This window comes from Alnus glutinosa, chromosome 5, assembly GCF_958979055.1.
Source record: "Alnus glutinosa chromosome 5, dhAlnGlut1.1, whole genome shotgun sequence".
NCBI classification, from domain to species: domain Eukaryota; kingdom Viridiplantae; phylum Streptophyta; class Magnoliopsida; order Fagales; family Betulaceae; genus Alnus; species Alnus glutinosa.
The window spans coordinates 14,781,330-14,806,081 of NC_084890.1; the positions used below are offsets into that span (position 1 = coordinate 14,781,330).

General features: G+C 38.1%; 1 pseudogene; it reads right to left on the reverse strand.

The window, feature by feature from the left end:
• Positions 1–19,497, reverse strand: part of LOC133869011 (uncharacterized) — a 91,690-nt pseudogene extending 72,193 nt beyond the window's left edge.
• Between the last annotated feature and the right edge of the window lie 5,255 nt (positions 19,498–24,752).

The following is a 24,752-nucleotide window of genomic DNA, read 5'->3' on the forward strand; positions in this document are numbered from 1 at the left end:
TCAAATGATAAGGAAAAAATGACGAGGGTTGCCTCCAACAAGCGCTAAGTTTTCAGTCTTCAACCAGACTTTCCATCCTGACGACCATCACTCCGAGTAATTCGGATCCTCTAAATGGGTCGTCTCAACCTCCGAACTCTATAACTCCAAAAATGGCTTCAGTCGATGCCCGTTCACTTTGAACGTGCTGCCATTTTTTGGATTCTCAATCTCAATGGCCCCATAAGAAAACACTGATCGAACTATGAAAGGGCCTGTCCATCGAGATCGGAGCTTCCCTGGAAACAGATGCAGACGTGAATTTTAAAGGAGGACTTTTTGACCAGGTTGAAAAGATCGTCTCAATATGTTCTGGTCGTGAGCCTTCTTCATCCATGCTTTGTACATCCTAGCACAATCATAAGCATCGTTCCTCAGCTCTTCCAATTCATTGAGTTGGAGCTTCCTCTGTGAGCCAGTCTTTGTGAGATCGAAATTCATTTGCTTAATGGCCCAGTAGGCTCTGTGCTCCAACTCCACAGGCAGATGGCATGCTTTTCCGTACACGATACGGTAAGGCGACATGCCAATCGGTGTCTTGAATGCTGTTCGGTATGCCCATAATGCATCGTTCAACCGGACAGACCAATCTTTCCTTGACGGGTTCACCGTCTTCTCTAAAATCCTTTTGATCTCTTTGTTTGAAACCTTCACTTGTCCACTTGTCTGAGGGTGATAGGGAGTGGCAACCTTGTGCGTGATGCAATATTTTTTCATCAGCTGCTCGAAAACCCGGTTGCAGAAGTGCTTTCCACCATCACTAATAATTGCTCGAGGAGTACCAAAACGAGCAAATATAGTGTCTTTTAAAAACTGGACCACAACTCTGTAGTCGTTGGTCTTGCAGGCAACTGCCTCCACCCATTTGGACACGTAGTCCACTACAACCAGAATGTACAGATAGCCGAAGGAGTTCGGGAAAGGTCCCATGAAATCAATGCCCCGTACATCGAAAATCTCAACAATAAGAATCGGGTTGAGGGGCCTCATATTTCGACATGAAATACTCCATAGCTTCTGACAGCGCTCGCATGAAATGCAATAAGTGTGAGCGTCTTGAAAGATGGTAGGCCAGTAAAAACCGCACTGCAAAATCTTTGCAGCGATCTTCTTCGCACTGAAGTGGCTTCCATAAGCATGATCATGACAGAAGAAGATGACGCTAGATTGGTCAGGCTTGGGAATGCATCTCCTAATGATCTGATCGGGACAATACTTGAACAAGTAAGGATCGTCCCAGAAAAAATTCTTCACCATGGACATAAATTTGGACTTATCTTGCCGCCCCTAATGCAAAGGCATTTGACCGGTGACAAGATAGTTCACTATGTCAGCAAACCATGGTGAGTGAGCATGAGCAATATGCATCAACTGCTCATCGGGAAGGTCTCAGAAATGGGAGCGGCTTCTTCCGTGAAGTCCACGGTAATCCTTGAGAGATGATCAGCCACCACGTTTTTGGAGCCCTTCTTGTCCCGAATCTTAATGTCGAACTCTTGTAAGAGCAAAATCCACCGGATGAGGCGAGATTTAGCATCCATTTTGGAAAAAAGATACTTCAATGCCGCGTGATCCGAGTAGATGATGACTTTCGATCCTAGTAGGTAGGATCGAAACTTATCTAAAGCAAACACAACTGCCAGCAGTTCCTTCTCAGTGGTTGAATAATTCAGCTGGGCGTCGTTCAGAGTCCGACTTGCATAATAAATGACGTGGGGAAGTTTGTCAATGCGCTGCCCCAACACAGCTCCAACGTCATAATCTGACGCGTCACACATGATCTCGAAAGGTGTACCCCAGCTCGGGGGTCAAATGATGAGTGTGGACGTTAGAATTGCCTTCAAGGCCCCAAATGCCTTCTTGCAGTCCTCGTAAAAAATGAAAGGGGCCTCCTTCACCAACAGTTTGCACAAGGGCCGGGCGATCTTGCTGAAATCCTGGATGAATCGCCGATAAAATCCTGCATGGCCCAAAAGAGAGTGAACCTCTTTCACCATCCGTGGGGGAGGAAGGTTGGATATCAGATCTACCTTCGCCTTGTCTACTTCAATCCCCCGACGAGAGATGACGTGCCCGAGCACAATTCCTTGTTGTACCATAAAATGGCACTTCTCCCAATTGAGTACTAGGTTCTTCTCTTTACACCTCTCCAAAACTAACGTGAGGTGGTGCAAACACTCCTCAAAAGATGACCCAAAAACCGAGAAGTGGTCCATAAACACTTCCAGGAAACGCTCCACCATATCAGAAAAGATGCTGATCATGCACCGCTGAAAAGTAGTGGGTGCATTGCGTAAGCCAAAGGGCATGCGTCGGTAGGCGAACGTCCCGAACGGACAAGTGAAGGTCGTCTTCTCTTGGTCTTCAGGGTCTACAGGGACCTGGTTATATCCAGAATAACCATCCAAAAAACAGTAGTACTCGTGCCCGGCCAACCGCTCCACCGTTTGATCAATGAACGGAAGAGGAAAGTGATCTTTCTTGGTGGCGGTGTTCAGCTTGCAGTAGTCGATGCAGACTCTCCATCCAGACTGTAACGCCCCCAAACCGCTATGGGTTAGGTTCGTCACTTTTCTCTTTAAACTGCAAAGATTCGTAAGGTCTGCCAAATATCTTAACTAATATGCTGATTTAAATAAATAAAAATAATAATGGTTTCAAAATATCAGAGTTTTTAATAAATGCGGAAACGGTCATTTAATTGTAAAAATACAATAACTGAAAATTATGGGGTAATATAAATGAAATGTCCTAATGCATTCCTAGATCCCATCCCGGCCGTCTACGTCTCTCTGTTCATAACCTGAAAACAAAAACAAAATAAGGGGTGAGCACAAAAAAAAACATGCTCAGTAAGGAATCCTCAACCATAAAACAGTTGAGTTAAATTCTTTTGAAAATCGTCAAACAATTGTCAAAACTCCTTTTAAATATCTCCAAAACATTTGTCAAAAACTCCCTTTTATAAATCTCCAAAACATTTGTCAAAAACTCCCTTTTTATACACAAGATAATATATATATATATATATATATATATATATATATATATATATATATTTGAAATAATCATTACTCATAGTATGCCCAATACACTATTACGCCCTGTGTACGTAGGGTTGCGCGGTCGATGCGTTGACCTTGGGTGAGTAACGCGGTTTACCTGTGGCCACAGGCCCCACCCCCGTCAGCTAATTAATTGAAGTGCACTTAGACTGACATAGAGACAGATACCGCTGTCACTAAGCGAACCAGCGGGTGCGCTTCCATCTCGAGCTACGGTACCGAGCTAAATCTTGAAGGGTCTCGAATCTCTGCGGGTCTAGGGCCCAAATAATAGTCTCCTCCACACACGTGCCCTTTTCAAAAATATTTCTCCTTTATATATAACTCAAAGAGTTTTCTCCCAAAACTTTCTCATTCTTTTCTTGTATATCTTCTCACAAAACTTTCTCATTCTTTACTAGTATATATAGGGCAACGTGTTGGAGGGTTTTTTACTCAAAATCACGATTTCAAGAATATCATTTTTATACTCAAAACTTTCATATCAAAACCAACAAATCCTTTATATAAATAAAATAATTTAATAATTTGAAATACCGAATCAAAATAATCAATTCGAAATTTTGCAAATAAAGGAATATAATTAAAGTAATAAAATAATAATTTGAGAAGGGGTAAAGGGTTCCCTTACATGGATTTTTCCCTAATATCGGGATCGGGCTTTGTATAGATTCTTGATTATTAAATAATAATTTTCACTAGAAAAATCTAGTGAAAACGATGAGTTCGGTCACGGGAAAGTCGCCGGAAAGTCGCCGGAAAACTCTGCCGGAGACGGGTTTCTTTCTGTATTTTTTTCCTACTCTCATGATTTTCTCCCTTGTAATTCTCTCAATCTCACGGTCTCACACTCTCTTGTTCAGTATCTCTGCGTCTCATGATTAAAAGAGAGCAAAGGAAGAACAACAAAGCAGGAGAAAGGAGAAGAGAGAAGAAGGAAGGAGTGTGGAAAACAAGGAGCCTTGCATGCTTATTTATAGGAGAATGAATGGTTAGGATCAAGTAGATAGGTTTTGATCCAATGGATGAGAATTGGTGCATCCAATGCAAGTGGGTTTCATCATCACTAAGGTAGTGCATTTGCATTATCATTAAAGAAAATGAAATTTAAGCCAACTCTCTCTCTCTCATTCATGATGGCTTGGCCACTAGGGAGATAGTGCACAAATTAGGAGAAGTGGGTGATGAGTTGACAATCAAAGGAAGTATTAAGTAATGCTATATAAATTTTCGTCCAAATAGAGACCAGCCTACTCCAAGCAACGTTTTGATGGTCAAAACTACTCCGATCGCTGTGAAATTTTGAGGGTAGATACATGACGTCAAGACGAACACTTTCTCTTTTTGGTCCAACTCAATCCGAGTTCGTTATGACTGAGTTTTGGTCAATCAAAGTTTCTGGTTTACTTTGACAAGTTAAAACAAGATATTGTTTAGACTACTTTTCATTTTATGATTACTCTAGATTCTATTCTAGACATCTTTTATTCTTTCATCATGAGAGGAGGAGGGAATAAATGTAGTGGAATGTTGCACTAGGTGTTGAATCATTATATCTTCCACTATCATATTTAATCATCCAACTAGAATGATTAAACACACATTTATTAATGGTATTCTTATGGTATAAAAATAGGTCTTTCACATGTTGAGTTGGGTGGTGACTCATGTAATCATCATGATCATAGGAAGATAACATGTGATAGATGGGTTGGATTTGTAGATAGCAATTGGAATGGGTTGGGTTAAGTCCAAAGATAGCCCATTAAAGAATAATGTGAATTTCCGTCCAGATCAGAGGTCATATTTTTCACGGGTGTTTTCGGGTATCAAATGGAGTCCAAAAATTATGAAATTTGGAGGGCAGCTAGAGGACTTCAAGATGAGCGTCTCAGTTTTTGAATTGACCAAAACGGAGTTCGTTTGACCCTGTTTCCGTTATTCCAAAGTTTAAGGTCTGTTTTGAGTTTTTTATCAAATTGCAACTATAAACGTTTCTACAAACAAAATACACATTTATTCTTTTTCCTTATTAAAAATGTTTTAAAATTAATTTAAACCATTATAATATATATCCTAAAATCTGGGGCGCTACATTCTTCCCCCCTTAACAGAATTTCGTCCTCGAAATTTGTAAACTATAAAGTTTTCCCCAAACAAAGAAACTAATGCATACTTATACCATCTTGTCATAACTATGACTTCCAATGTAACCATCACTATCCACATCGTTTCTATTTCCATTAGAAAATCCTTAAACGTTATTTCTAAATCCAACTGTTCCTATCCTCAAGTAAGACAGTCTTAATTCTTCAAACTTCAAAACATATATCATAGACACGTAAATCAAATCAATCATAACTATCCTTAATATCATGACAAAGGTATAAAGGCTTAAGATCAGATCTTGTAATCATGATTTCTTTTAACAACAAAAAGTGTGTAAGACACTATCATTTTCCAAATCTTGTCTCCAATCATAGGTAAACCTCAAATTATAAATCAGGCAATATCCTTGCATTCCATTGCAAGATTTAACCTCGAAGTATAGATCAATTAATCATCAACGGTATACTTAATATCTAATAAAGGTGCAGAAATTCTAAGATCATCCAGTATGAACATCAAGTCTGTAAATCAGCAAATTTCAAATTCAAGGCTTAAACCTCAAATAACATACTCATTTTCCTTAATCATATCAACTGATATATAATTGATTCCATTTACTGCCATGTAGTATTTCTCACTTTCCAAAAATCAACTAAGCATCAATATCAGAAATGTATCGAAACCTAGTCTCCACATTTGACATTACAATCATCACGATTCTGGTCAGAAACAGTATTATCCCATAAAAATTATTCTGGTCCAAATAAACCTCAAAATGGGATTTAATCATAACATATTGTTTTCCAATAAAATTTTTGCAAATCATATTTCCATAACACCAAAAATTCCTCCAATAACAAAATCATATATTTCTAGTTCCGTAATTCAGAATTGCCTTAAAATATTAACCTATCATCAAAATCCGTAATCACTAGCTACTATCATAGAATTGATATTAATCTTTTAAACCTCAAACTCATCCTATATAAATCAAATTGGAAATCTTTCTTTAGAATCCCAACAGTTCATCAAAATTTCAATATACTCAAAAGTACTCGAATCAGCCAAAACATATCATATTCATACTTCAAAACATCATCATAATTGAAAATCTAAACTTCATTTAAGAAATCCTCATTACAGGAAGAATTTCTCGTATAACATTTTCCTTTGTGCAGATGTTTCCAGATAGTTATGGTGGAAAGCTTGCCAAATAGAAACATGGAATCCAGGAAGGAGAGGGAGGCGAGGCAAGCAATCCGAAAAGGATATGAGTGCGGTACTCATATCGTGGTGCTCTCTCTCTTCTGTCATAGATCGCCATCACCGGATTGAAAGTAGATGCCAGAAATGTTTATGGTGATGCGAAGGAAGAGAAAGATACTTCATCTCAGAAGCGTGATCAAGGATAATCTTGCTTCTGGATGATATGATCAAAAATAATCTTGCTTCGTTGTGTTTGTGAATCTGATTTTGATGCTGCATTTTTCTAACTTTAGGCTTGGAAATTGGTTATGAAACTACATTTTCCTTCTCAGGAAGCGATGAAAGCTCAGACCAGAAGAAAAATTTTGGCTCTCAAAGTATGAAGGGTTGAGAGCTCAAAGGTGTGCTTTGCAATGGAGAAGATGAGCGAATTTATAGAGAAAATTTGAGAAGGGTGGATGCAAGTGGTACCGACAGTGGATCGTAAAATCTTCCTACCTTTCTCGAAACGCTCATCCAGCTCATTCTCGGGATGCTCTTCCACGTCTGCTAGGCACGAAAAGTGCGGCGCGAAATCCGGAAAAGTCTTGGTGAATTCGGAATTCGAGAAGGTGAAAATGGTGAAAGTTGAAAAGAAAGAAGTCTCGTGATTCGAGAGCTGTCTGCTAGTGATAGTGGCAGCTACGCTCAGAATGACGTTTGATTAGACTGTGTCTCGTTCACTGATTAAATCCTCTTTCCTTTCCTTCAGATCTTTCAAACAACAGCCTCATTTCTATCTTTACTCCTTCAGGTCCTTGAGGAATATCTTCATTTCCTTAGTCTTTTCTAAAATGGCTTCTTCATCCTCTCAAAATAATTTTGATCTAAATGATGCGCCTGTAGTACCAGAAATTTGGCGTCCCTTGTTCCTATCTCAGAGAGGTCCTCTTCTGACTAATGACTCTGTGATGCTGAATGATGCAGTAGCTGCATCCGTAGCTCAAGGCATCATGACTCCTCGAGATGAAAAGTTGTTGGCGGATAGGACTGATGCTCAAGCCATCAATGACTCTTTGGCTTTCAGTATTCAGGGCGCTTCCTCTGTTGCAAATATGGCTCGACGTCTGCAAGTTCGAGGGAATGAGATTCGAGCACTGAAAGCTCAAATTTCGACTTTGCAGCGAATGTATATGGATTTTAGGCGAAGAAATCGGGTTCTTCAACAAGAGAATAAAAAGCTGAAGAAGGTGGTAGATTCGTATGCGAAAGACTTGGGAAAGAGGTATGCTGACTTGGAGCAGAATACCAGACGTCTCCAAGAACAACACCAGGATCTCTTGCGTGCAGTCCAAGATCTTAGGGTTTTACGCTCTGAGGCTTAGCCAGGTATTCTATTTGATCTAGCAGTTCTTTACTAACAAAAATAAATAACTAACTGCAGTACTATGAAATACCTGCAGGTATGAACTCTCCGGGAATGATGCAAAAAGGTCCGATTTGCAGGTCTATGGTTTTTCTTAAATCTATAGTGGTTCATCTTGTAAGACAATAATTATTCTCTACATACTGTCCTTATCATCTAATATGTCTGTAATCCTTTTGAACTATGATCTTAAACTCGGGTATAATCCTTATAGTACTATGTTCTTCTTTCTATTTCTGCATAATTACTATCATCCTCAAATTTCAATAGATTAAAACCTTAGTATTACTCCAACTTAGTTATGCAGTCAATCAATACTCAGATCTGCTAATTATAGACTTATCCGCCAAGCAAGGATATCTAAGAGAATCAATGAATCAAAATTTTATTTAACTTAAGCTCTAGAAAGACCTCAAATATATTCTCCAAAGTTTGTTAGATGCATAGGGAAAATAATCTCTCCAAAAATCATTAAATCATTTGATCAACTAATTTCCTCAAATATATATAAATCAGTCATCTCCAAAAATCAATGTGTTATCAACATCTAATAATCAATTATCATATTCCTGTAGCCTGATTTAGGAACAACTTCCTTTTGTCCTTCACATAGCATTACTCACATTCCTAAAATTCAACTAGGCATCAATATAAGTGGTATATCATATATAACCTATTCTCCATATATGTTCATCAATAGGGGTTGAAGTTTCCTTCCATTAGGAAATTCTTTAACATAAGTCTAAGTCTATCCATTCTTATCTCCAAGTAAACGATAGTCGTTCATTCCTTATACCTCAAACACGTAAATCACATCAGGAAAAATCACACTAAGCATCAAACTATAAATCAAGATATGGTTTACCTCAATCATCCTCAAATTGATAACTAGAGCATTTCTCAAACTTAAGATCTTCCGAAAGATTCATCTTATCATGTGGATTATCCTCTAGAAAACTTCAATAATTCCTCAATATTCTAACTTCATCAAAGTTATCTGATCACAAAAATATAATTACTCCAAATATCCTCAATTTACTCGATCAACTTATTCTCTCATATGTCCTTAAAACACATGAATCAGCATCTATAGATTAAGTGTTCATCTCCAAAATGATACTAGATTCAAGATCATAAATATCTTTGTTTACATCCTACAGTAAATCAAGAAATCTCTAAACTTCAATATTTTTCTCTATGCACATAAAATATCTATGTGATGCTTAATATATTTATTGACTTAATATCCATAAATCTGCCAAGTTATTAAGCATCCGAATTTCTATAATCTTTATCTCTAAAAGCATTTCATAAATCATGACTATACCTCAAAATATTGTGGTTATCAATACCTAATCATCCAAAACAAGTTGGTTTATAACCGATGCGATTTGCTATTCCTCGAGAAAGATTGTACAACTTAACACTTAGTTAAACAGGTCTTGAAAACATATCATACTTTGATACTGATCATAACTTACATCCTTAGTATTGATTCCAACTTAGAGGCTTCAACTTTAATAAGATCAATCCTAGGGTTCACAAAGTCAAACTGCTATGATGCAATTCCCTACAGGGGTAGCTACTGCTAGGTCTACATCTAACTACTCAGACATCAAGTTATAGTCTCGTGAAAAAGAGTATGACATAAATGAATGCGTTGTACTAGAGTCAAAGAGCACAGTAACCTGGTGGAATGAAATCAAAAGTGTACCCGTCACTACTTCGTTTGACGCGGCTACATCATCTGGAGTTAGGGTATATACACGTGCAGGCGTAGTATTCCGTTGTTCCCCTGCAATCCTTAGCGAGGTGTTAAAAACAAAATAGGGAATGATTCCCTAGCACTGAATACAAAACAAGAAAGGACGGACTCTGCTAGGCCGGAATGTGATTCCCCATTACCCCACTAAGTCTATTTTAATGATCTAGCTCTTAAAGTCTACAGAACCTTATAACCTTTGCTCTGATACCAAAACTGTAACGCCCCCAAACCGCTATGGATTAGGTTCGTCACTTTTCTCTTTAAACTGCAAAGATTCGTAAGGTCTGCCAAATATCTTAACTAATATGCTGATTTAAATAAATAAAAATAATAATGGTTTCAAAATATCAGAGTTTTTAATAAATGCGGAAACGGTCATTTAATTGTAAAAATACAATAACTGAAAATTATGGGGTAATATAAATGAAATGTCCTAATGCATTCCTAGATCCCATCCCAGCCGTCTACGTCTCTCTGTTCATAACCTGAAAACAAAAACAAAATAAAGGGTGAGCACAAAAAAAAACATGCTCAGTAAGGAATCCTCAACCATAAAACAGTTGAGTTAAATTCTTTTGAAAATCGTCAAACAATTGTCAAAACTCCTTTTAAATATCTCCAAAACATTTGTCAAAAACTCCCTTTTTATACACAAGATAATATATATATATATATATATATATATATATATATATATATATATATATATATATTTGAAATAATCATTACTCATAGTATGCCCAATACACTATTACGCCCTGTGTACGTAGGGTTGCGCGGTCGATGCGTTGACCTTGGGTGAGTAACGCGGTTTACCTGTGGCCACAGGCCCCACCCCCGTCAGCTAATTAATTGAAGTGCACTTAGACTGACATAGAGACAGATACCGCTGTCACTAAGCGAACCAGCGGGTGCGCTTCCATCTCGAGCTACGGTACCGAGCTAAATCTTGAAGGGTCTCGAATCTCTGCGGGTCTAGGGCCCAAATAATAGTCTCCTCCACACACGTGCCCTTTTCAAAAATATTTCTCCTTTATATATAACTCAAAGAGTTTTCTCCCAAAACTTTCTCATTCTTTTCTTGTATATCTTCTCACAAAACTTTCTCATTCTTTACTAGTATATATAGGGCAACGTGTTGGAGGGTTTTTTACTCAAAATCACGATTTCAAGAATATCATTTTTATACTCAAAACTTTCATATCAAAACCAACAAATCCTTTATATAAATAAAATAATTTAATAATTTGAAATACCGAATCAAAATAATCAATTCGAAATTTTGCAAATAAAGGAATATAATTAAAGTAATAAAATAATAATTTGAGAAGGGGTAAAGGGTTCCCTTACATGGATTTTTCCCTAATATCGGGATCGGGCTTTGTATAGATTCTTGATTATTAAATAATAATTTTCACTAGAAAAATCTAGTGAAAACGATGAGTTCGGTCACGGGAAAGTCGCCGGAAAGTCGCCGGAAAACTCTGCCGGAGACGGGTTTCTTTCTGTATTTTTTTCCTACTCTCATGATTTTCTCCCTTGTAATTCTCTCAATCTCACGGTCTCACACTCTCTTGTTCAGTATCTCTGCGTCTCATGATTAAAAGAGAGCAAAGGAAGAACAACAAAGCAGGAGAAAGGAGAAGAGAGAAGAAGGAAGGAGTGTGGAAAACAAGGAGCCTTGCATGCTTATTTATAGGAGAATGAATGGTTAGGATCAAGTAGATAGGTTTTGATCCAATGGATGAGAATTGGTGCATCCAATGCAAGTGGGTTTCATCATCACTAAGGTAGTGCATTTGCATTATCATTAAAGAAAATGAAATTTAAGCCAACTCTCTCTCTCTCATTCATGATGGCTTGGCCACTAGGGAGATAGTGCACAAATTAGGAGAAGTGGGTGATGAGTTGACAATCAAAGGAAGTATTAAGTAATGCTATATAAATTTTCGTCCAAATAGAGACCAGCCTACTCCAAGCAACGTTTTGATGGTCAAAACTACTCCGATCGCTGTGAAATTTTGAGGGTAGATACATGACGTCAAGACGAACACTTTATCTTTTTGGTCCAACTCAATCCGAGTTCGTTGTGACTGAGTTTTGGTCAATCAAAGTTTCTGGTTTACTTTGACAAGTTAAAACAAGATATTGTTTAGACTACTTTTCATTTTATGATTACTCTAGATTCTATTCTAGACATCTTTTATTCTTTCATCATGAGAGGAGGAGGGAATAAATGTAGTGGAATGTTGCACTAGGTGTTGAATCATTATATCTTCCACTATCATATTTAATCATCCAACTAGAATGATTAAACACACATTTATTAATGGTATTCTTATGGTATAAAAATAGGTCTTTCACATGTTGAGTTGGGTGGTGACTCATGTAATCATCATGATCATAGGAAGATAACATGTGATAGATGGGTTGGATTTGTAGATAGCAATTGGAATGGGTTGGGTTAAGTCCAAAGATAGCCCATTAAAGAATAATGTGAATTTCCGTCCAGATCAGAGGTCATATTTTTCACGGGTGTTTTCGGGTATCAAATGGAGTCCAAAAATTATGAAATTTGGAGGGTAGCTAGAGGACTTCAAGATGAGCGTCTCAGTTTTTGAATTGACCAAAACGGAGTTCGTTTGACCCTGTTTCCGTTATTCCAAAGTTTAAGGTCTGTTTTGAGTTTTTTATCAAATTACAACTATAAACGTTTCTACAAACAAAATACACATTTATTCTTTTTCCTTATTAAAAATGTTTTAAAATTAATTTAAACCATTATAATATATATCCTAAAATCTGGGGCGCTACACAGACTGTACTCGAGTTGGAACCAACTCGCCTTCCTTGTTCTGCACTACTGTTACTCCAGCTCGCTTGGGCACGACATGAATGGGGCTCACCCATTTGTTGTCAGAGATGGGGTAGATGATGCCAGCATCCAACAACTTGATTACTTCTTCTCTGACAACTTCCTGCATGGTCGGGTTGAGCCTTCTCTGTGGCTCCCTCGATGGTTTGGTGTCTTCCTCCAAGTGTATCCTATGCATCACCACCGAGGGGCTGATTCCCTTAATATCTTCGATGGTCCAGCCTATAGCTTCCTTATGCTCTCTCAAGACATCTAACAACTTCTCCTCCTGAGTGGTGTGAAGATCTGAAGCTATGATCACAGGCAAAGTCTCAGCTGGACCGAGGAACTTATACTTGAGATTGTTCGGTAGGGGCTTAAGTTCCTTCTTTGGAGGCTCAGGTACTGCTGCCTCCTCTTCCTTCTTGCTCTCCAGAGGAGCAAACTCCAAAACAGTATTTGCTTGCTCGAGCAGTACATCCTAGTCCAGATCCTCTCCAAACTGAGCAAGGCATGCTTCTAGGGGGTCTTGTATTCTTGATTCTTCAATGCTCTCTTCCAGGATTTCCTCTGTCAAGCAGACATTGCTGATCTCATCACACTCCCTCGGCTTTTTGCTGATGGTGAAAATGTTCAGCTCTACCGTCATGTTGCCGAATGAGATCTTCATTACCCCCGTCCTACAGTTGATCAGGGCGTTAGCTGTAGCTAAGAATGGTCGCCCTAGGATTACCGGTATCTGAACTCTAATGTTCTGTACCGGCTCGGTGTCAAGCACTATAAAATCCACAGGGAAATAAAACTTGTCCACCTTAATCAAAACATCCTCCACTATTCCCCGTGGTATCTTAACTGACAGGTCAGCCAGCTGCAATGTCATGGAGGTGGGCTTCAATTCTCCTAATCCTAATTGCAGGTAAACTGAATAGGGCAGGAGATTGACGCTGGCTCCAAGGTCAAGCAGGGCCTTCTCAATGTGGCTGACTCCTATTGTGCAAGAGATAGTAGGACATCCAGGGTCCTTGTACTTGATGGGTAGCCTATATTGGAGGATTGAGCTGACTTGCTCGGTCAAACAAACTTTTCTCGGGACATTGTTTCGCTGCTTGATGGTGATTAAGTCCTTCAAGAACTTGGCATAAGACGGCACTTGCTGGATGGCATCCAAGAACGGAATGTTGATCTGCACTTGTTTGAACACCTCCAGAATGTCCTCGAACATTCCTCCTTTCTTGGGTGCGAGAAGTCTATCAGGGTAAGAAGCCTTAGGTATAAACGACCTAGGAGTAGTCTCTATGTTCGGAGCTAATGTAGATGGCTCGGCATCTCTCTTTTCTACACTTCTACTTCCTTGTCCTTCTTGTGCAGCAGGGTTCTTCTCAGGGTGAACCACTTGGTTGTCCACTTGTTTCCCTGATCTAAGTGTGACAACGGCTTGCACATGCTCCTGCCCATGCACTGCATTTGATGAACTTCCCTCATGGAACTGCAACTTTGGATTCGGCACAGGCTGACTAGGGAGTTTTCCCTTCTCTCTCTCCCCCAGGTGACTAGCAATTTGCCCGATCTGGGTCTCCATCTTGGCAATAGCTTAAGTGTTCACCATGGTAGCATTCTTTTACGTCATTGATGGATTGGCCTGTAATCTGGATGAAGGCTTTAAGAGTGTCTTCCAAAGAAGACTGTGAAGAAGAGGCAAGGGCTTGAGTAGGGACTTGGTATGATGGTGCTGGTTGGGATGGACAGCTTTGATGGTGAACCGGCTGATAAAATCCAGGGGGGTATTGAGTATGGGATTGGTGAGGAACTCCCCCTTGAGCAATAGGCTGGTTTTGCTTCCAAGAAAAGTTAGGGTGGTTCCGCCACCCTGGATTGTATGATTCGGAGAAAGGTCCATTGGATTGTTTCCGATAATCATTGAAAGCGTTCGCTTGCTCCATTGGTGACTCGACAAAAGCCGGCAATGATGGGCAAGTCTGTGCTAAGTGCATGAGACTAGCACAGATGGAACAGCAGTCAACATGGAATGGGTTGGCAGCATTCATGGATTTGCTAACAACTAGGGCTTCGACCTTTTTGGTAAGGGCATCTATCTTCATTTTTAATTCTATGTCTTCCTTAACCTCATAGATGCCTCCCTTCTTCTGAATGCGAGCAGCTTTATCTCGACAGCTTGAAAAATCTCACTGTTGGGAATTGTCGGATAACTGATCTAAGGTCCTATACGCCTCCTCTCCCGTCAAACTCAGAAATGCACCTCCGTTCATCGACTCGATCATGCTACGATTGGATTGAGTTAATCCTTAATAGAAAAATTGCACCAGTCTCCATTTCTCGTATCCATGTGGAGGGCACTTAATCAGCATATCTTGAAATCTCTCCCAACTCTCAGAAAATTTCTCATCTTCTTCTTGAGTAAATGAGCTTATCTCCTTCCTACACTCATTGACTTTGGACATGGGGAAGAATTTGTTGTAGAACTTGTTTAGCAAGTTCTCCCAAGAAGTGATGGAACCAGGCATATTTGAATCCAACCATGCCTTGGCTCTATCATGGAGTGAGAAAGGAAAAAGCCTAAGATGCACAGACTCTTCAGAAAAATTTTGAAATTTGAAGGTGGCACAGATGTCCTTGAATTTCTTCACATGGCTATAAGGATTTTCAAGGTCCAAGCCATGGAGAGCGGGTAGGAGTTGGATGACATGAGGCTTGAGGTCAAAATGAGTGGCATTGGTTGGGGGTAACACGATACATGAAGAAATCCCTAAGTGTCCTAGTATGATCAACGTTTTCTCCCTGATTCCTCTCATTTTCATTTTCATGCATGTTATCTCCCATCTCAACAGAATTTCTAAGATTTCTCCTAAGAGTTCTTTCAATTTCGGGATCTAAAGATGTCAAGTCTAGGTTCAATGATCTTCTACCAAGCATACACCAAGCATACACAAATGTTTAACCAAAAGACAAACAAACAAAAATAAAGAAAACAATTTGCTAATAGGGAACAAAGTTCTCCAAAGTACAATCTAGGCTAATTCCCAGGTAGGTGAGGGGGGTCATAACGGACACACTTAAATCCCATGACCAATCCTTGCCAGAATTCACCTTGTTATTGCCCTTAGATAGCTAAGTAGACCCTTACTAGCAAAATATTCTCTCTTCTTTCTTCTTCTTCTTTTTTTTTTTTTTTTTTTTTTTTTTTAAATCAAAGAAAAATAACACAACTAAGATAAAATGTAAAGACTAACAAAAATGCAGACAAAGATAGCAGCTAAAGTAAAAATAAGAATACTTACAAATTGGGACCAAAAAAAAGTTTTGGTAAAAATTTCTGCTACTGATCTTATCCAGGAGCTGCCTTCTAAGTTGAGGTCGATCAATCTAATTTAAAGTCGATCGATATTCGATCAAAATTGTAGTAGATCAATCGAATATTTGTGCAGGAACAGAAACAGGAAAAAAAAAAAAAAAACAAAACAGAAACTTTTTTTTTTTTTTTGTTAGAACAAAATAAAACAAATTGAGGATAATAAAAAACACAAACTACATAGAATTTGAACTAAATTATAATGAACTAAAAGAAAATTAAACAAACAGCAAAATACTATTAAACAGAAACAAATTATGAACAAAATGGACTAAAAGAAGTACTGGAATAGAGATACTGACCTAGTTCCGAGCTGTTGCTGTGCAAAAAGTTCATTCGATCGAAGTATATTTCGATCGATCGAAAGTCGATCGATCGAATATATTGTCGATCGATCGTCTTTATATAATGCAGATGCTAATTCGACCGATCGACTTTATTTTCGATCGATCGATTCTTCAGGACACCCAGTAAGTTGCAGAAACTGCAGAACAGATCCGGGAAAAACAAAGAAAGGACTTTAGAATGCAAAACAGAAGCTAAACAACAGGAAATTGAAACAAAAATCTATCTAACTAGTAGAAAAACAAAATCAATCAAACAAAAACCAATTTTTGAACCGATATCCCCGGCAACGGCGCCAAAAACTTGATGTGTATTTTAAATAGTACTCGCAAGCGCACGAATCGTTTGCAATATAGTGTGTGCAAGTGCGAGGTCGAATCCACAGGGAAATGGTCAAATATTGGTGTCTTGTTTAATCAACCTCATTTTAACCTAATTCCAAAGGTTTGAAGATTGATTCAAGAACAAAAGACTAAATAAAAGAGATGGAATGAAATATGCAAATTAAAAGGAACTAAGGCTAAGGAATCCACCAAACCAAATCCAACAACTCACACTCTTGGTTTTCACTTGAACACCCAAAGAACATTAAGCTTAAGGTGTCATTCAAGTTTCTCAACCATAAAACCGAGAACCATTAAATGAATCCAACACAAAGACAAATCACAAAGAGTACCAGTTGAAATCAAATCATCCAATGTATCATTCAATCACAATGGATATCATCATTCAAACCAATAAAACAATGTATCCATCGATTGAAACACATAAAATGTCCTATTTCCACCACTAACCACATTCATTGCAAAAGATAAAGCTTTAAATGAATGGAACTTGAACAACTAATATGATATATCATTAAATGTGCAAGTGGTACAGCAAGATTGTGAGTGTCATCAATGGAAAGGTTTCATCCTCAACCTTAGTTGAGGTTACTAGCCTTCCATGACTAAGAACACCACAAGAAAATGATGAACAACCATGGAAATAAAAGAAAAACTTTACAAAGAGAAAGTGTCTGAGAATAAAACTACTGAAATACACTACAAGATGCACGAAATTAAACCCTATCTACTGTTCTCTACTCTACTCTACCCTCCCAACAAGGAGGCATGGCTATGGCTTTTATAGAAGAAAACTAGGGCTAGAAATCCATGTAAAATGACTCCTCTACCCTCCTCTAGGGTTCCTCTCTTGCTAGAGACAACCAAGAACACGAAACCAGTGTGTTCTGCTGCGAAAATCAGAGGGAGAACTGCTTTTTGGCTTCTGATTGGGTGTTCTGGCGCGCTCTGCAAAAGCAGTTTCTGGGAAAATTCGATCGATCGACTTTTATTTCGATCGATCGACTTCGGGCAAAGTTTCGATCGATCGACTTTTCAGGACCTCCGAATTTCCAGTCATTTCCTTATGAAATTTGTCATTCCTCTCTTATTGTCCTACAGAAACAGAAAACACAAAAACTAACCAAAACATTAGAAAATAACAAGGCTAAAGTCTAACTAGTGCAAATCAAGGGGTCCAAATACACAATATTTGGCACTCATCAATGTTGGCTGAGCGACAAATAGTCATGTCACTGTGAAGATCCATTTATGTATTTTTTTTTTTTTTTTTTTTAAAAAAAAAAAAAAAAAAAAAAAGGGTCGTCACATTCATTCTTTTCCATTTCGTTAACATTATAAACCGAACACACAAGAATACACTGCAATATAATTCAATGCACACAATAGTGAATTAATATAATTCACTAATAATACGTTTTAATCCTATTCTCATTTCTGATTTCTTAATCTTACTATTATTCCGACATAGTAACAACATATAAAATTAATCCAATTACATTTTACTACTAATCTTTTTATACTGACTTTATTACGGCATTTATCGAGGCCCTTAAATATTTATTTGTCAAGATAGATTTCATAATAGCATAATATTCTTTTTATCAAAATAAAAATAATAGTTTAAAACTCACTGATTTTACAACAGAGTTTTACAACCTAAAATAACTTGAACATTTAATTAAATAATATCAATGCAGATACTGTTTCAATTATTTTAACTGAAATAATGAGATACCAAAATAGATTTTAGTAAACATATAGCTTATTTTACATCAAATAAACTTTATAACTTCATTAAAATAATTAACAAGTTTTATACTTTAAAAACAAGTGGATTTAGAATAACTACATAATTAATTTTTTTATGAAATTGTGCAGAATAACAACATTAGTATTAATAATGCTTACAAATAATTTAAATTTTTGGGCAGCGTAACAACGCTTTATAAAATATTTACTTTTTACTCGAGCATCACAACAGTGTGATTTATTAATTAACTACTTCGCTTGAAATACCATGTTTTAACAAATTAAAAGATTAGAATATTAATAACTTACAAAATAATAAAATAGCTTTAAAAATCATAAAAGAATAAACTAAAACTTACCAAAAGTTTAGAAAATGGTGCACCACCGTTCAAGTGATAAAAAAGAGAGTTTCTTTACTTTATTTATTATTATTATTTTGGGTAAATGTCTAATAAATCCCTGAGTCGGAGCGCCATTTTCGATCCCTCACTTTTTGAAAATCAGTATTCGATGCTTAACTTTTTTGCGAATTTGAAATAGATCCTTCCGTTCATTTTCGCAACCACTGTTAGTGCCACGTCAGCATTTTCGCCACATCATATTAAAATATTAATTTTTTATTATATTATTGATTTAAAAAATTATTTTGTATTATTATTATTTTTTTTTAAAAAAAAATGATGGGGTTTGGAGGTGGCTGCCACCGTGGGAGGGGGTGGCTCCCAGGCCACCCCCAGAGGTGGCTGGCGCCAACCCCAGGCCTTGGTCAATCCAAGCAAGGCTTCTTCGTTTTAGGAACTACCAACCATTACCCTATGTTTCTCTCTCTCTTGCTCTCTCTGTGATCTACAAGCTCTGCTTTTTGCGATCTCTCAGGTACGCTTCTTGATAGCGTCAGGTCTGAGCACAAACTAAAATATAATTGCATTACACTTAGATCTGTATGCTTCTCGATAGCCAGATCTGAGCACAAACTAAAATATAATTTCATTACACTCAGATCTGAATAGTTGTAAAATCAAAAACCATGAATTCGAATTACGGTAAGTCCAAATCCAACTTTGACTTCGATCTGGGTCTCGAGGCATACAAAATGTTTGATTCTAGTACGCTCTTGGATGGCTCTGAACGGTAATTGAAGGAAGCAAAGCCCTTTTTTTCGTATGAAGGGACGGAATTCGTCCAGTTCAACCACCGGTATCAGAATCGCCGACAAGGGTCTGAAATCCGAATCTTGGAGGTCCATCTATCTGAGGTGTGGGTAGTGGAGGTGGGGCTCGGATAAGCTCTAACAAAGACCCATTTGGTTCTTTGGTTGATTTTGGATCGAAACAATCGGGTGGTGGTTTTTTCCAGAATGCATCAAAATCCAACTCGATTGCATTCCCCTCGAGTGGTTTTAGCTCAAGTAATGACGATTTTATGGGAGTGAATTCAGGTTTCAATTCCAAAATGAGCGATTTTGGGATGCCCGGTGTGGATTTTGGTTCTAAGAATGAGACTAGTTCAAAGCTCTGGTAGTGATCTGTTGGACATGTTATTTTCGTCGTCCTCAACTTCGGCCGGAGGTGGTATTGGAGGACAGCAGATGTCGGAGGCTGATAGTGATGATTGGGGATTCGATTTGGAATTTGGTGGTGGGAGATCGGAGGCCATGATGTGGGTGGTTTCACGACTTGGGGTGGCCGGGCGGCCACCGCCAAACCCCTTCATTTTTAATTTTTTTTAAAAAAATAATAATAATACAAAATAATTTTTTAATTTGATAATATAATAAAAAAATTAATATTTTAATATGATGTGGCAAAAATGCTGACGTGACATTAACGGTGGTTGCGAAAATGGATGGAAAAATCACGGAATGGCCTATTTTAAATTTGCAAAAAAGTTAAACACCGAATACTAATTTTCAAAAAGTGAGGGATCGAATTCAAATAGCGCTCCGACCGACTCAGAAATTTATTAGACATTTACCTTATTATTTTTTCCTTATCTTTTCTTTTTGCCCTTTCTTTTCTTTCTTTCTTTTAGCCAATCACACATAGTTCTCCCTTTGTCTTTGTTCTTTTTGTTTCCTTTTTTATTTCTTCTCTTCTCTTGTTTTGTTCTTGTTGGCCAACACCCACACCCACACAGGAAGAAAACAGAGAACTTGAGAGAAGAAGAGAGGCTTACCTTCTTTTTCTTTCCTGCTGGCCGAATGAAAAGAGGCAGAGTGAGATTTTTTCTTTTGGAGAATTGGGTTTCCGGTTTTCTGCTATAAAAACGAGACACACAGAGGGAAGAAGAGAGGGTGATTTTGCTGCTGCTCTGTTTTGTTTCAAGAGGAAGAAATGGTTTTGGATTCTGTACCGGATGAGGGAGACTAATTACATACAGTTTCTGCAGAGGTGAGTTCCGGTTTTTTCTGCACTGAGAAGTGAGAAGTGATCGTTGCGTGGGCTTTTAAAGAACCATGAACGGTTGGATTTCTTTCTGCAATTTCATGATCTACGGCTGGGCATTTAGCAAACTTGGAGGGCTGGATCTGCAACGGGTGTAATTAATCAAAGGTGGAGATGAATGTACAAGCGGCGGCAGCAGTCCTTTGTTAATAAAAATATTTTATCTATAACTTTCTTAACTTAGCACTAAGTCTTTCCCTATAACTAATTTCCTTTCGTTGGTTTCTCTGTTGATTGAACTGGGTTGGGCTAATGTACATGCTGGAAACCGTGGACTGGGCTGAGCACAATAATATGTAATAATGCAAGCTAAAAAGGAATGCTGGACTTTTTGAAAAAACTTGAAAATAAAACTGAACATGGGTTTTAACAACCCACGTGAACTATATAATATTTTTATTAAATAAAAACTAGACCATTTTTAAAACATGTGGGCTGGGCTTTCACGTGAGAGCTGGGCTGGTTCTACTTGAATTGGGCTGCCATATGGACTGGGTTTGTGGACAAAATAGCAAATGGGCTGGGCAGAGTTCAATTAATGCTAATTTTCGTCCTAATTAAGGGTACTATTTTTCGCGGGTGTTTTCATGCTCTAAACGGAGTCCAAAAATTATGAAATTCGGAAGGTAGCTAGAGAACTTCAAATAGAGTTTCCTAGTTTTTGAATCAACTAAAATGAAGTTTGTTTGACCCTGTTTCCATCGTTTCAAAGTTTAAGGTTCGTTTGAACTTTTATTAAATGAACTATAATTTTATAAATATTCATATATATTCTCATAAATATTCATATTTATTCTTTTGCCTTATTATTAGGTCTTAAATCATATTTTAAAATATTAAAATCAATATCTTAAAATATGGGGTGTCACAAAAATTCTAGCATTCTCTCTAGGTTGCATCACCAAGTGATAAAAAACATTTAAAATAAATTCAGTAAATATAGAAAAACAAAAAGATCCACCGCTTATTGTGCTATAAATCTGTTCTTGAACTTCTCCCTAAAGAAACAGTCAATGACCAAATCATTGCGAAATAGATGGTCACTAAAGGACTAAGTAAAAGAAAAATACTGCATCTTAGGGGTAATGTATCAGATAAGGGTTGGTAGACCCTAATAAAATAAGGTTTGACTTATAATTGATCTTCATTAATTTTCTCTCTTGTTTAGAAAATTCAGTTGCTTTTAGTCATATCAGTGAACTTCATACCTTATTGAGAAAGTCTTCACACACACACGCATTGCATGAGTTGAGTAATCTATTTAAAAACTCTCTCTACAGGAAATTTTGTGCTAATCGTACTCTCAACTCTCAATTATATCTCTGCATATTTTTTAATGCTATTTGACTGCTATATCAGTTGATTATACATGCATGTTCTGAAGCTGACTATAGGGAAAATATTTTTTCTACAAATTTTCCTTCAGTTTCAATTTTTAGTGTGAAGCGTCTGGACGGGTTCGGTTCAGTCGGCTAGACAGTCCAGTGACACATCCGGACACGTACGGTTCTACCGAAGATGACATGGCATGCCGTGTCCGGATGGGATAAGTGATGTGTCCGGACGGTTACCTCACAGGTTTTAAAATCGCTTCTCTTTCTCCTTTGCACCGCACACATCTTTTTCACTTTCAATTTTTTTTTCTCTTTTGGTGCGTTTTTGTGCTTTTTTTCGGGAGTTCTCATCCTTTTTTGTCCCTTTGTGCCTTATCTCTCCATTTCAGGTATTTTGTTATACTTTTCACATTCTTTTCAGTTCTAGTTAAAACTGTTAGAATATTTTTGCTTGGAATATTTTTTTTTAAGATAATTTTTGCATAAAATTGTTTGTGTTGACTGCTGTTGAGATTGGAATATTGTTATATCATTTATTTTGAACTGTGCTAGGATATTATTGCTTATTTGTAATTTTTGAAATAGTCAATTTTACTGCCGTTATAATGCCAATTTTTTTTGGGACTAACAGGAACTAATTTCATTGCTGTTATTTTCTTTTGGCAAAATGGTTGAATACTCTTTTGCAGAAACATGTCTGCAGATAGTTCTCAGCGTAGGATCCGATAGAGGACAAATGCGGTTCGCGTTGCCTCTTTGGCAAAAATAGAGAACTGGTAGGCTATTCTAGAAAGGAATGTCTTTAGAGCTGATGTGATGGTTGCTCCTCTGGATTTTATTGCTGATATCATCAGGGATAACCATTGGGGCTATCTCTACAGCTGTGCTTGCATAGTTCATCCCAGGCTGGTGAGGGAGTTTTACGGGTACTTAGAGGTGGTTCAGGATGTGGACGAGGGGATCATTCTTCAGACATATGTTCAGGGCCACATGCTTCAGATTGATCCTCAGGTGATCAGTGATCTTATCGATGTTCCAGTCCTACCCATTTCAGCCAATCCCTTCTCAGATGACATGGAGGCCCCTACATTAGAGCAGCTCAAAGAGTACTTTAATGCCCATCCTCATGGCCATGAGTCCGCACATGCCTTCATCAAGATCGGTGCCTTTCCTCCGCCCAAATCGACTGCTTGCAAAAATTGTGGTACACAATCTATGGCCCACAGCTCGTAGGAGTGAGCTTGTTTTAAAGATGGCCCAGTTCTTATTTGCTCTCTGTATGAGGATGCCTTTCTGCTTATGTAAGCACATCCTCAATCTGATGCTAGAGATGAGAGACGAGCACTCTACTGGGCTCCCTTTTGCTTGTTTGATCACCAAGCTTATTGTTCAGTCTGGGATAGACATCTTTGCCAAGCTAGTGATGAGGATACAAGATCCTCTTGGCAGTCAAACTCTCATGAAGTCTAATGCCCAGCTGTGATTAAAGGTCATGATGAAGCGTCTTAGCCTCCTCCGGTCCAGGTTGAGATACCAACAGGAGCCGCCTCATCTCAGACTGCTCCTCCTCCTCAATATGTTGCAGGTTACGCTCAGCTATTGGCAGCTATGAGTGTGATGCAGGGAGATATCAGCTCCATTATGCAAGAGGTCAGCTTGATCAGCACTTGAGTTGAGCAGTGCCAGCTTGATATCCAGAAATGCCTCAAGCATCATCATCAAGATGAGGATTGATTTCTTGTTTTGTTTTGATGTTTTTGCTTTATTTTGAGACAATTATATTTTTTTTGGATGATTGTAATACTTTTAAACTCTGGATTTTATTTATACTTTGTTTACCCTTGTCTTGTTGCGACTTTAAGCGGGAGTATTTGTGGTTTTTCTAATACTCTATTTTACCCTTTGTCCTTTTGAGACAAAAAGGGCCAGTATTTTTTGATTTTGACTAGAATTGTATTTTTAAATCGGTCAAGTGCTTTTTGTCCCAGAATGGCCAAACAGGGAGTTTGTTAGTTTGTGATTGGCTGCACAAAATCACTTCTATGTAATGTTGCTATTTAATTAGGGATACTGTTATATTCAGAGTCTACACTTTGGTTATATGTTTCAAGAAGACTCTGTGCAGAATTCAAGACAGTGAAGTTCAGATCCCTTGCATCCGTCCGGATGATGTGGTATTCTGTCCGGACGCTCATCAGTCATGCAATATTCGTCCGAATGACGAGATCTTTTCGTCCGAACTCCCATCTGTATCCAGAAGTTTCGAACTGTTCCAAGTTGCATCCATTCAGACATCTCAGTAACACGTCCGAACGTCTTTCAGTGTTCGACAAGTAAAATGATTTCCTTTCTAAACACAGATATGGGAAGACAGCTGCAACCGCCCAGATGACGCAGTTATTCCTTCTGGACGCTATCCTTGATAAGGCAAGACGTGTAGAAGAGTTGTAACCGTCCGGACGCTCAATCCTTATTATGGAAATTGCGTGCAACAGAAGTGCAACCATCCGGACAATAGGGAAACACCGTCCAGACGTGGCTTTATTCAGGAAAGAATTTCAGCGAATTTGGAAAGCCGGTTGCATAGTTGTCCGTTCGGAAGCCCTCAGCTACCGTCCGGACACCGCCTAGAGAAAATTGATTCAGACTCAATTTAGGTCTTTTATAGCCTATAAATAAATGTCTCTAAGCATGTAATTTGTAAGAATTCAGTATTGAATTCC